This window comes from Bombus terrestris, chromosome 8 (genome assembly GCF_910591885.1).
Source record: "Bombus terrestris chromosome 8, iyBomTerr1.2, whole genome shotgun sequence".
Classification (NCBI taxonomy): Eukaryota; Metazoa; Arthropoda; class Insecta; order Hymenoptera; family Apidae; genus Bombus; species Bombus terrestris.
Window position 1 is genome coordinate 4,231,791 of NC_063276.1, and position 12,580 is coordinate 4,244,370.

Sequence of the window (12,580 nt, forward strand, 5' to 3'; positions counted from 1 at the left end):
ACGTTCCTTTATTTCTACTAAAGCATCCAGTCATATCGGCTAATTAGATTTAATTGGTGTGCGCCAAAGATCGCAGTAATTCGGGCTTTTTAATTCGGCATAATCCAGCAGTAAAATACATATATTCCCGAACGAATTGCGCGCCGTCTGAATTTCTAATGAGTCGTGCGCGAACGGAATTATTTTGCACGGCAACATTCAGCTACCAAAACGTCCAGCCTTCCCACGCTGGAACTTCGAGTTCCTTTTCAGCCTTCCAAGCTTAAAAAAGAAGAGGGAAAGAGAGAGAAAAAAGAAGGAACAGGGGAAAAGATGGAGCCGAAAGAGGAGCAAACGAAGGTAGATGAATGGTTATCGCGGAAGGACGATTGTTTATCTGTTTGCTTTTATTATCAAATTGTAGCATCTTCATGGGAGATTCAGTTGGTCGAATAATTATAGCGTCCTTATCGGTATATTGCAGCTTGTTCCGGCGCTTAGCGAATATCCAAGTTCGCTTCTTCAGAGCACATTTCGAAGTAATTTTCACGTTCGATGTGTCATCCAACCATCGTTCAAGTTCGATATCTAACGTTTGATTTCACGTTTTGGTATTTTATATTATATAAATTAATTACGGATCTTTGCGAATTCGCGAGGAATTTCAAGGCGTTAAAATACACGGAATATGCAAAAATATCCAAACACAGGGCTATAAAAACTGTTTTATATTTAAATTACGTTCAGGCAATGTCCAGCAACTATCGAAGTAATTCGAATAATTTCGAGTAGTGACGTATAGGTGTTTTAAATCTAATCAAAGGCTATTTCAAACTTGTATCAAATCTTCGAAATACGACATGTGGCATCGAAAATTCTGTCCTCTACACGTATCTTAGAAATCCAGGCCAAGCGACTGTTACGTGTATCGATGAAACTACTCAGCACGTTGGCCTTGACAACGCATTTCAAAATCACTACAATTCATAAGATATGCGATATTCTACGTAACCGTGCATCGATGTTCCTTCGAAAAAACGAAACAAAAGTAGATGTAAAAATGGAGCGAACGAAGGCACAAAAGTGGTTATCGAGATTGTTTATCTCGTTCGTTTTTATTTCGTAGCTTCGGAATCCTCATCGAACGGAAGCTCGGAACGTGGAAACTCAGTTTGTCGAATTACAGGATGGTACAGGGAACCGTCTAAATAAATAAATTTTTGATAGGCGGCGCGACGCGTTCGATCGAGCAGCGTCGATCAATCGGCTTTTTAATCGTCACTGTAACGCTCCAATTCCGCGGGAATTTCGCGTGTTCCAGGAACCGAAGGGTTTTCCGACCGCAGACAGTGGAATCTCTGGGAATTAACGGCATCGAAATTTCGATTGTTTTCCCCACCGTTGTTCGAAGGCTGGACCTTCGACCTCTTGATCCTCGCGATCGGCGCGTCCCATCTCGCGCTTTTTCCACCTCTGTTTCCACAGTTTGCTGTGTTCAACGATATAAAAATAGCTTGTTTTCCCCGCAACCCCGTGCGCATCTAAACAGAACACGCGGATAGAAGAGAGAAATTCAACCCCCTGGATCGCGTGAAACGCTTCGTTTTTTTTCGGCGACTTTTCCGTTTTTTTCCCTTCCGTTTTTTGTTTGGCAGAGAAGCTTGTACTGGGTTTTAAGCTTTTCGGGCGAATGCGTTTGGATAACGACGCGAAAAGTTGCGATAACACGAGACCGCGTCCTCTTTTGCTACACGAACTGTTTTTAGCGTGCGCGGTTTTTTTAGCGTTTCGAATGAGTGTAGTGATTTTTTGACGATTTTTGTGATAATAAAGTAGGTTAGTGTTCTAGATGTCGCTGCGTTGATTGACATTTTTGTTGCAGATATCGCTGTCACACAGAATCTTTCATACTATGGTGTACCCTATTTTTCGTTTATATAATTTCGAATTATTTAATTCGGTGTATAAACAGTCTTCGTTATGAAGCATTTTGAACAATTCACTTTAAAGAATCTTCCCTATAAAATCTGGTTTGTTAAGTCACAAGCGTGATATTTATTGAAACTACACGCGCAAATGAGATTCGGGTGATTCTACATGAAAATTTGTATCGAAAATGTACAATATAATTCTTTCCATTTAAGACGGTTTCGAGAAAATGGAATTGAAAAGTTTGCTGTTTGGCACTCGCTTGCTGAATCGAAAAGATGCTCATAAAATGCTACAAAAATGCTCGTTCGATTCTTGCTCGGTCTAAGTTTTGCGGTCTTTACTTGGTCGCGTTCGTGCACGACATAAAGCATTCTTAAATCAAATGGATGTTCGATGTCCGATTCGGCAAGCAATCGCCCAACGACGAAAGAAATCAGAATCGTACGTCGTGGCGCCAACAATTCAGCTGTATATTTAATCATCGTGAATTACGAAGCTTCCGTATTTTACTTAATCGTCAAACTGTGTCATGTCTTGATCATTGTTCGCTCTCCGTATAAAAGATCATCGTTCCTCGGTGCAGTAAACGTGCTGTTCAAGAAAGATCAAGGTCGCGTCGATCGTTCCACCTGCACAGCCAGAACAACTGTCCTCTTCACGACGACGATCAACCTACAGTCGCCTCTCGACTAAACATTTGCCTCGTTTGCAGCGTCATTTCTAAATTTTACCAAAGACAAAATTTCGCCGCGTTAATCTGTTCATCTTCCAATGTTAAGCTAAAGCGGACGAAGAGCGAGCGTCCGCTCCCTCGCTCTAAACGCACTATACCATAAGCAACCCTCTTTTCCCACGAACCCAGCGAACTGCGCGCGTATCCTCGCGCGCCATTCCGTAGGATCGGATCGCGTGTCCAGGTCCAGCGTTTCATTATCGCAAGCTTCACCGAACGACTCCGGGACCTTACCTTGCAGAAAAGCAAGGAATGGTGGCGGCCGTGGAAGGTGGGCGACACCCTCCTCGCTTAGTTAAGTGCAGAAACTTCTCCCGCGCATTCTGCGCGCTTCTCCCTCCCTCCTTCTCTCTCTCTCTCTCTCTCTCTCTCTTTCTCCGTACGAATTTATGGCGTGCATACGCACAATATGCGTGCACACGACGTTGAACAAAAGCGATAGCGCGCGTCGCCGGCGAACGCTAGTGGCGTTGTGTGCGAGCCGTGTTCGCGCGGCTTTTTGCGCGTGCGTGCACACCGGCATCATGAATATGTATGGGTCTTTGCGGAAGATATGCGCGTGTCCTTTTTCCAGCAGCGTGTGTGCGTAAGATCAAAGGATGCCGTCCACCTTCTTTCTACCACCCCTCCCCCCTCCTTTCTCTGCTAATCCTTTCTCTTCGTTTCTCTGCCGGTTAATCGACCACTTCTCTCTTCTCCTCGTTCTCCTACCTTCTCTCCTATCTTTTCTCTCGCTTCTACTCGCATCGTGTTTTTTTCTTCTCCTGCGTCTCTGCGGTTCCTCTTACCCCCACTCCGCGGCCCCTGTCAAACCCCCACCACGTCAACCAGCTTTATTCGCGCGAGTGTACATTACGCGAACCGTAGATTCTCCGTATATAACGTTCTCTATCTCGCTCGTTCGCTCGTTGCTGGATTTTTGTTCTTCCTGTTCTTTTTTCCTTTTTTTTTTTCTTTTTCTTTGTACTCTCGTTCTACTCTTTCTCGTTTTGCGAGAACCACGGTCGCGCCTGATTTTCTGCCGCAGAAATTTATCAGCGGCCATAAGCGCGCAACCTGCGAGGCAAATAAACGCTATCGGGTATTTAAACGGGTGTCCGAAGTTTCGGGCCGGCATCGAGGAATAGGTTGGCGTTGTTTTTGCGATGTAACTATTTTCTTGCGATGTTGCTACTATTCTTGTTGAGTTGGTTTTTTAGCGTTCGACGGACGAGTCTCGAAACGATCTATTCTTTTTAGTTTCGAATATGTAATTATACGAGTAAGCGTGAAATTTTGATGCGTCGAAATTTGGTATAGAAGAGTGAGAATTCACAATGGTTTTGATATTTTGTTATTAAAAAATCGAAAAGATTCTTCGAAAATGTAAATATATAAATAGATACCTGATTACTCGCGATAGGATTAAATAACGAACGATTCGAACAATGGCGAATAGAGCGCGTATTTTTCTATATTTATGAAGAATTCGAGGATGCAAAAATGCGCAAAATGTAGGTCGTTCTATTTCATACGATTCTATGAAAATCGTGATTCGAAGTTCGAAAAAGGATTCAAATAAAACTTCATTTACCCCGAATATTTATCTCGACAGAATGTTTTAATCCGCAACGCGAATAAATCGATAGTTTGGGCAATATATGTACAAAATTTGTCTATTGTTTCGATGAGCTTTTCGTTCTACAATTGCGAAAATGTGAATTTCAGAAAAAGAATGTCTTCATTTAGACTGCGGTAGGTCTTCGTAAGTCCATCGACGTTATCGACTGAACGCGCATTCAACAATCTTCGTCAAAATATACCTCGAGAAAACTTTCAAGTACAGCGAATTAAGTACAGAACTTTTCAAACGCGTGTGCTTTCAGAAAAGTTCCTCGTCAGTGTGTTCGTCTTCTTTCATCTTCATGGAACTTTAAAGTACCGTGAACGATGTTTCTGCCCTTATTTTGCCTCTGCTCGATTTCGATTTCTCACATGCCGAACACAGCCTCTCGAACTGTATCCGCATTCCTCTCGAAACAATCCAGTTCCCCCTCCTTTTCATACTATTATACATGTAATTAAATAAATATATAAATAATTATATATATAACCTTTATATACCATTTATGCTGATATACTATTTATATAAACATTTCTCGAATATTTTTTATCAAATATCATCGGTAATTAATTGATAATCGATCAACATGAAAATCGGTAATTGTCGTGAATGATGCACGTAAAATATGAAATTCCTATATCGACTATTCGCGCGTTAAAAAGACACTTTTAAAATTTTTAATAAGTCATTCCTAAAACTGATCTTCGTTAAGCTTCTTGATGATGTGAATTACTAATTATTGCAATAATCAGACGCGGGCCTCATGACATAATCAATTCAATTTCATATAAAACGATATACAGTGGGTGTAAAAGGTATTCACACAACAGTCGATTTTACAAAAACAACGTAGAACGTTGTTAATTACAATATTTCAATTTCTTCGTCTGATAAGTCAGACCTTGATCCTTTTATATGGGTCTAATTATGAACCTAAAGACGAACCTTTTATTTATCCTTTTATTTCATTTAGTATAATAAACGAGCAAAGTCCTTCCGGGACTTATACAACGAAAAACTTACAATTAGAATACATTTACGATATAGAAGGCACAAAACGAAACAAAATGCTCCGCTCGATGAAAAGCACAAGTAGAGATAGTGCGCGAGGACGCATGCACTATTCATAGGTTACGCAAGTTAATGTTAGTGTATCTGTGGTGTGGGTCCGTAACGAAGGCGAATTAATACATCGGTTAACATGGATCGAGGCGCTGAGATTAGTCCGGCACAGGAACAGTATGGCGAAGATAAGCAATATATAGAATGTTCAACTTTATCGACGGTATCGGAGAAAAGATCGAGATCATTGTGAAATCTGTTGGCCGCGTTGCAAACTCTACCAATGGTATCCGCGTGACCGTATTTAGATGTGTAAGAAGCCTGATAAAATAGGTTCGGTTGTCTAACAGTGTGACGAGGTACACATAATTTCACTAGATTAAGATTAATGCGAGCTGGTCAATTAACCTACTGTCGATAATTTTGTAAAGGAACACGATCTCCACAACGATACATTATTTGAAGGGTGTAACATTGGATCTACACATTATATCGTTATGGCCGTGGTTAATCCATTCTACGGGAGTATTTGTCCCGAACGATAGGAAACGTACGAACAACCGCGAACTTGTCTTGCATTTGTTCAAGCCGGTTTCGATGTTTTGCTAAGTGCTCGAGTGACAGAGGTATATTACAGACGAGGAAGAATCAGGGACAAATATCCGGAAGCTCTGGTTCGAAAAAAAAGATTGGAATTACATATTGATGAGACACGAAAGATTCTAAAGGAAATTCTAAACGCGAACAAGGGATCGTTCCTTGTGTGCTCATTAACTGCTCGTGATCTTTCGAGCTTTCGATCGAAACACCAGATTCTCACGACCAGAGTTCGCAAGTTCCTCGAGGTTCTGTCATTCCACGAAGCAATTCCTCGTTATTATGTTTTCCCTTGGCGCATTGGTATTTCTCCTCGTCGCTCTTCGGCGAACCGCCATTGCGATCGAAGCGCAAAACGACGTGAATTAAACTAGGTGAGAAAATTCTTGGCAGCCGGCGATGAGAGACTACTCAGTCGGATTGCGAAACGGAAGAGAGAAGCGGGCACATCGTTTCGTCGAATAATGTGCCCACAGCGGCGAAGAATCGTCGAGCGAGTCGCGGAAGCGGATGCTAATTAATGACCCTTAATTCTCTTAATTGGTCACTGGCGATCGCGGCGATCCGCGGGCACTCACGCCGCCCCGTGACTTTCCAGAGAGCTACGCTTAGCCCCTTTATGCTTTCCCACAGTCGACTGGCCATGCTACCATGGATCGATCCCTCCGCGCGATCCTTCGATTAATTTTTCAAGGTCACGAATTTCTGATCGCGCCCCCATGCAGAATTCCAGGTCTGGTGTACGTGTCTCCATCTGGTGGACGCGGTGCGAAGCTACTGGCGCGGTTAGAATGGAACAGAACCCTACATACACGGTGACTCGTAAGTAGACCGCGGCTTTTTGGAAGGTTCATGAGAGATTTGACATTTTTTATACAAAACGTATACGACGCGAAGAAATATGCGAAATGTCTAGATTTTTTAAAGCGTTCGTTACAAATGTTTAATGGGTAAAGCAAGTTTTCTCCTAGATCTATAATTGTGTTCGTAAAAATGTAAATTTGCATAGAGATCCCGTGGTCTACTCAGAAGAAAATCTTGAGAATAATCTGCAGAGAAATTCTTTTATGGAAAGAAAGTTGTTTGTTTTCTTTTTTTTTTTTTTTAATATTAGTAAGATCCATTATTTGATTAATGAGTATTGTTTTTGACTGCATTAAAGTATGGAATGATAAATACACTGCTAGCAATATGTATTAGGATACATGCTGATATTTAGTACAAATTGTTAGTATATTAGTTAGTACATTAGTGTAATATTTGTTTGTGACCCACGTAGTATGGAGAAAATTAAAGAACGGTAAAAATCTGGTATCTTGGTTGGAAAAATTTTGTACGCAAGACCTTTGAGTATTTTCCACGTAAACTAGTCGTCGATTTATCTACCCATCCATCATATACTCACGCGTTAGTTCGTATTTTAGGAAGTATAATATCTCAAAACGTACAACTGTAAAAGCCGAAAACGAATGGGAACAAAATCCCGGGAAACTCGATGAACTGGATGCAGAGGGACAACTATTTCATTACAATAAGTGGGATTTATGCATCAAAAATTTAAATGAGCCGCACACAGAGGAAATGAGCATTAAATTCGTGCAGCAATTCGTTTGGAAAGCTTATGCGCTTCTCTTGGTCGGGATCGCAGTCGTATAAAAGCGTCTGTCCGCAGTATTTGCCTCCTATTCTGTCCTCTTCATCTTTATTCTCGTTTCGAACGTTTTTGTCAACCCATTCAGTTTCGAAAATTTCAACCGTCATGATTCGATTTTTATTCTAAAAGCTCTTTCTCCAGTCAGTTTGAACAACGAGTCATCTATGACTCGTCAAATTGAATTGGCTTATCGAATTTGATAGAATTTTTCACCTGTTCAAAAGTAATTGCTCCTACTTGAAATTAGAAATTGAATTAGCTAATTCAAGTTGAGGAAGTTGTACAAATTGCTATTTCATAGTTCATTTTGTATATTATGCGTAACATGTATTCTGCATAAACATATTCTTTGTAATTAATATTCGATGTTTGTCAACGGATAAATTAAGTCATGATTGCAAAGATCATCCACGTTGATACTATATTCGTGATCGGTAATTAAATTGAAACTTTCTGCTGCGATTAATATTTCATTACATTTATTTATCATAATAATAATCATTTTTATTTATGAATAAATTAAGTCAGATCGGAAAGAATTGTCCGAGTTAAGACCAGATCTGTGAGGAATAATAAATTTGAATATTCTGTTGTAATTAATGTGCAACATTCATCAATCATTTTGGTCGATGGACAAAGTAATAAATATAGATTATAGACATGTTAATTCAGATAGGCAAATATTATTCAAGTTGATATTACATCTGTGATCAATAATCATAAATTCAACTATTGTATCGTAACGAACACTCTGTCTGCGAATAAATTAATTCGAATTGAAAGAAACCACCCTAAATTCCTACTAGACCTGATGAATTGAAATCATAAATAGATTTATAAAGACAAGAGGAATATTTTGCACTACCAAATATTCGTCATTGGTATAAATAAATTAATTCGAATTGAAAGAAACCACCCTAAATTGTTATTAGGTCTGCAATCAATGATGATCTGTAGTAACAAACATTTAATATTCGCCAATTATTTCTCTCTCTAACTAGCAACCTCCACCTTCAAAAAAGGGAAGCTTCTATACAGCTTCGATGATAGTGAGCAATTTGGTCTGTATCTTCGACTGTTTCAAGCTCTAGCGCGTTAAAAAGGGCCATCTAAATAAGCAAAATATCGCAAGGAAATAAGCACTTGGGCAACTAAATGATTGTGGGTTTTGCCATTAGATGGTATTGACAAAATCACTTAGTTGCCTAGCCAATATAAAACTACCTAAACCTCGGTTGAGCACATACCGTGTTAACTTTTATTCCGTCATTTTTATTTCGCTAAATCTAATCCTGTTAATCGACTACTCTACTAATATACATTAAACTAAACTTCTTCTTAACCCGTCTACCTTTCACAATCAAAAGTACGTAGAATTGTTTGCGATACTTTCTTTTTCGCGATACCCTGTTTATTCAAACACCCGCGCGTTTCAACGCATTGAACTTTGAAAAAAATCGGAGATACCGACCAAATTGCTCGTTATTACCGCTGCTTCTTTCGAAAAGAAGCATACAGGGGCACTCGAAGTGAAGTCAGGCGAAGATTACTCTCGGCAGGAGAGCGCGGCAGGATCGCGCGGGCCAGAAGGCTTATCGCGACGTCTCCGTTTTGCGCATGTAGAACCGAAGGGGTTGAAATGGGGTGGCTAGAGAGAGGGGTAAGAGAGAAGTGGCTGGTCGTGGGCGTTCGCGATGCATCCGGTAGGAGGTACGGTCGACGACAATGGAAATTAAAAATGCGGCTGGAAAGGAGTCGCAGGCAAGAGAGTTGGGACGAGAGCTTCCTCCAGGATTCCAGGATATTCCCGAGCGTGGAAAACAAAGCCGCCTTCGCGTCACTGCGCCCTCCACGCGTCGCGTCGATGAACTTCCATGAAAACCACGTTCGAATATTTATCCCTTTCCTTCTGCAACATCCACCCCTCTTCTTCCATCGCGCGCTTTTGTCTGGCTTCGGTTATCCCACCGATGTCTATGGGCATCGAAGAACTTCGCGGCCGTTTCCTGCGCTCGTTTCGAATCTGTTCAATATTTTAGTACCTTTATATTAGATTGTAACATATGACCCATGTTCAACGATCGATACTCGATGAATTTAACTGTATCGTTTATAAAATGAAGCGTATACCTTGATTAGGCATCACAGGAAAGTTTTTTACTTGGCTTCTGTTTCCTTAATTATATTTTTAAAAATATCAATTTCCATAAGAATCCCCATTCGAGTTATTATTTTAGAGTAATTATAATTCTCTTCGAATTTCGTGTTTCAATTTAATGCAAATCCCCTGTTTTCCATTGCTAGTTAAATTTTCGACGCTATTTTATGGAGACATTTTGTGTACATTTTGATAGTTCCATAATCCTAGCTGCCACGATCAAAATGTGTTACAAAAAGGAAATATTTCTCATCTTTTCCTTTGTCCTTCATTTTGGGAATTAGAGTCGCTTGGAAACACTCGAGGAACTGTCGTTTATTTTTACGGAAACTGTGCAGTTTAGGTATCGATAGATTCCGAATTGGTGGATATTCTGGTAGCGAAAGAATTAAAATGACTAATTTATAATTTCCCCTAAAGGTTAAAATAAGACGTAGCGTTAATTTGTGATCTTCGAATCTAACACATGAGAACTTCATATCGGAGAAGTTTCTTGAATCCTCAACCCCATGTTGCTTTGATAAAACTTCCCAAGTTTTGTATCGAAATGAAAGTATAAATCGCGAGTCTGCAGAGATCTGGCGTCTTACTTTTATCGAAAACTTTTCTCCATTCCCGTCGATAGATCCTGTATTTCGAAATATAATACGTCGAAAATAGTCTACGAATTCTCTTTGAATCGGTTCAAAGAACACATTTATGCTATGTGAACTGCAATCTGACGAATAGAGAATTAGAATTGGCAATAGTAGCACGAAAGATGGGGATGAAAGCGAAATATAGGAAAGTTCATGTTTGTATTTCTATCTTTTGATCTATTGTCAAAATATCTGTAGTCAGGCAATGGAAGTTTTATAGTTACGCGACTGTCGGCCACGTGATACGTAAAACAGAGGGTAAGAACGTAGCCGCTTCGACTCGTCCTCGAGGGTAAAGCATCGTCAAAAAAGATGCGCCGATTCAAGATGCTGCGATAATTCCGACGAAGAAAACGAAATTCTGGACACGAGAAATTTGCGGCGTTACCTGTGTTCTGTTTCGTAATAAATGCGATATACATAAAATTCGATTACATTATATTAATCGTAAAGCTTGCTATTAATAAAACTGTAGAGAAATTCCAATAGAAAGAAAATAGAAGAAACTTCATATTTCCTGTATCGATCGAATCTCCTCGGTACAACTGGACGATTTATTCCCGAAGTAGTCATCGCAAACCTGAGAAGATCGCAAGTAAAAGTCGATTCTTATGAGAAATTTCAAAAAATAAAAATTATAGTCAAAAGTAGAGGGACTTCAAGTTTTGTATGTCAACGTAATCTCATCCTCGTAGAAATAACTCAACAGCTCCATAAAGAAAACGTCAGAAAGAAAATTCCACAGAATATGAAATAGCCTTTAATCAAGGACAAGAGAACTTGTGTAGCTTCGTCGCAACTCGACAACTGATTCTCAAAATGGCCATCACAGCAGTTCAACCACCTCATCTACTCAAACAAGAACACCTAACTCTAACTCAAGAGAAAGTCCGTCCTATGACCAAGAGTAGCAAGCAGAGTAGCAGTGATCACTTCAGAAGGAGAAGATACTTCCACGCTAAAGTAAATATAGAATTCGCAAACTGACTAGATATATACATTTGTCGTGATATTCACCGCATGAAAAATCAGTTTTTACTTAAGTACCATTTGTTTAATTAGATTTCCAAAGGTACTAATTTGCATAGAAATATGCAGTCCACCTATGATCAAGAGTAGTAGCAGTGATCTATTCTGGGAGAGAGAGAGAGAGAGAAGGTACTTCCATGTTGCAGTAAATTTCACGACCACTCACAGCTTCCTATCCCTCGTCTCTCTTCTTCCAATTTCCCTCTTCGTCTGTACTTCTCTGTATACGTGTGGTACTATATGAACGTGTAGTACGTTAGTATACGTCAGGTACGTCTGTACCGTAAGTTCTTCATCGGTCTCTCGGTACCTACGCTGGCGATATCCGTTTCCTCCCTTCCACGCGCGTGTAAGGCGAGCATGCACGTGATGCACTTGGTATACACGAAGCGAAACCGCCCCGTGCTACGGCACTAATTAACTGATTCTCATTACGTGGCCGCGCGCGCTATACGAGGCTGCGTTTAATGAGACCACCGGTACGGAGCTTCATCGGGCATTCGACCACTCGATGGGAATTTGTTATGATAATATCGATCGGCCAGGAGACACGACCAGTCCCGTTCGCCTCTTAACGAGAGGGCTTCCATTTTGTTTTACGCCGACGGCAAACACGGATACACGCGCTTCTATTTTACGCGCCTTTCAGCGTTCTGCCTTAGACAACAATCTTATTTTAGGGAGAATAAAAATTGGGAAGCGATAAATGCGCTTCGTTTACCCTATTGATTTGATATTTGGCATTTCTTTCTTCTTTTTTTTATTGGAGATTTCTCTTTTGGTTTTAGGGTAGCTTTATTTTACATTTGTTTGATCTTGACTTTTTCCTGGTTTCCTGATTTCCTTACAGCTATGGTGGTTCGGGTTGGATTCGATTGGATTGATCTTGAAGTTATAATTGAGAAAATGATCGATAGGGATACTTTGATGTTTATGTGATATTTGTCGTCTTTCTTAATTGAAAAATTTCTTTCTGGTTGGTGAAGTAGATTTATTTTTCATCCGTTTGGCTTTCGTTTAGTTTCTTTTCGATTATGATGCTTTGGGTTGGGTTAGGTATCTTCGAGTTAAGCACGCGCAAATGATCAGTAGGTTTACTTTGATGCTAATGCGATATTCTTGTTTTTATCAGAGAATATAACGATAGATTAAATTTATTTTAGATTCCTCTGGTTTGGCATAGTTTTCTTTGCAT

At 40.0% G+C, this 12,580-nt stretch overlaps 1 protein-coding gene across 1 annotated transcript in view; it reads left to right on the plus strand.

Annotated features, from left to right (window-relative positions):
- LOC100642492 (Fanconi anemia group J protein homolog) overlaps positions 1–12,580 on the plus strand; it is an 86,502-nt gene that overhangs the window by 16,462 nt on the left and 57,460 nt on the right. The gene's annotated exons all lie outside the window — the stretch shown is intronic.